This window comes from Apium graveolens, chromosome 2 (assembly GCF_009905375.1).
Source record: "Apium graveolens cultivar Ventura chromosome 2, ASM990537v1, whole genome shotgun sequence".
Taxonomy (NCBI): domain Eukaryota; kingdom Viridiplantae; phylum Streptophyta; class Magnoliopsida; order Apiales; family Apiaceae; genus Apium; species Apium graveolens.
In genome coordinates, this window is record NC_133648.1 from 152,494,290 (window position 1) to 152,498,681 (window position 4,392).

The window sequence follows — 4,392 nt, forward strand, 5'->3', positions numbered from 1 at the left end:
TCACATAGATGAGACTACAAGATAATACTTGAATAGATTCAATCTTTGAAATATTATTGAATGAAATAAAGTTACGAGATACTTCATTAAGTCCCGATATATATATACACCTATATATATCTCTCATACATTTCCTGAAAACCTCTGTCATGTAAAGTATGAACAGAGTTGCAATATCCAATGAATTTGGAAAGAAAAGAAATTTTGGCATAAACCTGATATCTTGCTGATCAGGCAAAGATACCAATAAGTAACCTTTTCTACTAGTAGATGGACGAATTCCCCACTGGTCATCACCCTGGTCGCAATAGGACCTTATGCTGGACTGCCACTCAGCCACTTATGCATTTGATGGACTCCCACTGAGCCACTTACACTATCATGGACGCCCACTGAGCCCATGTTGCTTATGCCGACTCGATAGATGGACTTACTTCCCGAACGTTGGGTAAGTAATCAATTCATTTACCAAAACTGCAACCTTGTTGCGAATATAAAATACACCATAGAGCCGGATCCTCAGGTTTTGAGCGAGTATTTAAATCCCCTTTTTAAAAGGAAGATCTTAAATATAAAAATGAGTTTTGGGATCCGCTCTAACTTTTAAAAATCATTTTGAAGACTCGAAAATACTTTAAAGAGTGTTTGGAGTAATGCTGATTTAATGAAGTAAATCAGTCCCAATATATTTAGAAAATGTCTGAATATTATTATTTAAATCATATTCCCATAAAGAATAATCTTTATACAAATAATTGAAGTAGAAGTTGTAAGACTTATACTTGAAATGAGTATTAAATAACCAAAGATATACTTATACGAAAGTAATATCTTTATTTGAATATCAAAAGTAAGTTTGATTATCGAACATTATTCTTAAATAAAATAAAGAATATTATTAAATAATAAGCGGAGTCATAATACCTCGAATGAATATTATAAATAATATTCATTAAATAAAATAAAGGAGTCAATACATCCTCAAATGACTATCCAATTAATAATTATTAAATAATATAAACTGAGTCATAAGCCCTCGAATTAATATTCGAAATAATATTCAATAATAAAATAAAGGAGTCATAAGTCCTCGGATGAATATTCGAAATAATATTCAATAATAAAATAAAGGAGTCATAAGTCCTCGGATGAATATTCGAAATAATATTCAATAATAAAATAAAGTTAAAGTTATCGAATAAATCTTATTCGATTAATAGTTTTGAAAACTATAACCATATATATATAAAAAATATATATCTTATACTCGGGAACATCGACTCCCGGTTTAGAAATATGTTCACCTTTTGATCCCCTATACTAAGGGTAAATTCAAATACCGTTTATCTCTAGCATAGGTATTATGCAACTGTAAGCATTTTAACCAACAGATATATAATCCAAGAATATGAAACAGGCATGCATATATACCATATCATATGCTACAATATATCGCAAGAACTTGCTAATAACAAATATGCATTTATCGCAAGATCATGCATATACACATATACATCACAACAACAGTATAACGGGTAGAAAACTTGCCTGAGTGCTCCCGGATAGACTTAAGCTTAGAGTGGGTCCGATAACCTATGAACAACAACATAAGTCGGAATTAAACCCTGGTCGCTTAAGAAACTAGACTTTAACCATTTAGAGTCCTAACGTTCGCTTTCGCGCTTAACGATTCTCTTAAGTCACTCGAGTACCCTCAGCTCAACCATTTTTAATAATTTAACCATTACGAGTTTTAAGGCGATTCCTTCGCGAGTGTCTTACCAACTGCCTATTACACCTTACATAAATGTTTCATACTTCAATTAGTCCTTTAAGGTCTTTAATCTATGTTTCAAAGTAAGGCGAGGGGTAAGGGTTCGTTCGCGAAACGTCGTTACTTAAAACGGCCGTTTCTCCTAAACCGTTCATCGGAATCCAACGAACCACATATCAAAACGAAGCTCGTAACATGAACTATCTAAAAATGGAAATGGTCAAAACCTAGCAGTGAGTTCAAGGGTTCTGATGTTAAGAACAAAAACAGTCTACGGTAAATCGGACGTTACGACGGCTATATTTACGCGATTTCCCAATTTTATACCCTTCCAATTCAACCCATAATCAAGCCACAATCACATCCCAATCCAAACTCCATCCATACCACATCATAACAGCCCCAATCAATTCAATATTAACATTTATACTTATGCTTAAGCTTGAATTTAACTATACCTAGGTTCTTTTAACCAAAACAACAAGATTCACCATCCATTTCACTACCACTCCAACCCAAATTCTAAACCAACAAGCATTAAGCTACTATATCACCATAACAACTAAAATCATCCTATTTAACAAAGTAACGCTAGGGTTTGGAGATGATATACCTTCCTTGAAGTGGTGTGAGTAGCTAGGAAGCCTTAAGAAGCCTTGAGATGACTTAGGGATGCTTGGATCTTAAAGGAAAAACAAGAAAATCAAGTTAAAATTCTTGAAGTCACTATTCATTGTCTTCTTCATTGATTTCTTGAAGAAGATTGTGGATGATTTGGAGGCTTAAACTCATAGAATAGCCATAACTATGCATAAGGAATACAAGGGAATTATCTTACTAATTTAGGAAGCCTTGAACTTGGATTTTGAAAATTCTTTTCTTTGAAATAGTAAAAAGCCGAGAGTAAAGCTTGGAGAAGATGAAATGTTTTTGTGTTTTTGTTTTGATTTGTTTTGGTTGGTTGCTTATTTGATTTGTTTTAGGTTAATTACCAAATTAACCTTGGTTTTGTGTGGTTAATATTCCACCACATTTCCTTCCTTCTTATGTCATGCTTGCATCACTTTATGATGTCATCATCCCTCCTTTGTCCTCTTTCTATTGGTTAGATAACATCATCCCCACTAATATCTTTGATTAGCTTCTAATTGTTTGCCTAATGACCGCTGATCTGTTATACGGTTCGCTTAACTTTCGTTTTCGTTTATCGTTTGAGGGATCATACCCGGGATCTTATTACTTAGGTTCCCTTAATCTTACTCAATATATTATATTCCTTTTATGACCTTATCTTATAATCCTTTAATTTAAATCCTTTTTATCCTATTACCTTATACTCAATTCTTTCCGTATCTAGTGGATTTCCGGGAAAAATCAAAGTGTTCGAAATTGGATTCTGACGATCTTTACATACACTTATATACCATATAGAGTTTTAATAAAATCTCAGAATATCCATAACAGAACCCCTACATAGTGTGGCATGAAAAGTTTTCTCATTCAGCTAAAACACTATTCATAAGGGTTACAAAAAGTTCAAAATTTTGGGGTTATTACAGTCTCCCCTCCTTAAAAGGATTCTGTCCCGGAATCAAATAGAAAACAAATGGGGGTACTCTTCTAGCATTGCGCTCTCTAGTTCCCAAGTTGATTCTTCCACATTATGATTCTGCCATAGCACTCTGACTAACTTGATCACTTTGTTCCGGAGCACCTGCTCCTTCTTATCTACCCTTACTGGCTTCTCCACGTAAGTCAGATCTGGTTGCATATCCACCTGCTCGTACTCCACTATGTGTCTGGCATCCCGATGATACTTCCTTAGCATTGACACATGGAACACATTATGAACTTGTTGCAAGTTAGGGGGTAAGGCTAGCTCGTAAGCTAACTTTCCAATCCGTCTTAATATCTCAAAAGGTCCAGTGTACCTTGGGCTTAGTTTTCCTTTCTTTCTGAACCTTATTAATCCCTTCCAAGGGAATACCTATAACAATACTAGGTCCCCTAATTCCTATTCTTTGTCCTTTCGTGTCAAATCATCATACTTCTTATGTCCATCTTGGGCTACTACCAGCCGTCCTCTGATTAGATCTATTATATCCTCGGTCCCTTGGACTACTGTGGGTCCGAGCATCTTACGCTCTACAGCTTCATCCTAACATAAGGGAGATCGATATTGTCTTCCCTCAATGATCTCATAAGGCGACATCTCGATATTAACATATGATCTATTATCGTAAGAAAACTCAATCCGTGTTAAGTGATCATTCCAATTTCTTTCAAGTCTATTGCACAGACTCTCATTATAGCGTTTAGCATTAGAGCTTTTGCTTCTCAATACCCATTCTTTTCCAGTTCTTAATCGCTACTACCTTCCGTTCCTAATATTATACTGGTTATACTTTTGCTCGTTAGCGTTCTATAACCTTTTAATAACCTCGTCAACCTTAGTATCACGAATGTGTTTCCATTCCGAATACCACCATAACTTTACTACTCTTTTTTCAGCTGCTTCTATCTTTGAAAGCTTGATCCATCATATAGAAGTAAAAGAATTTATTGAGAGATCACTATGATCATGAACACTTGTTACATTGCATAGTTAGTACAGAAGG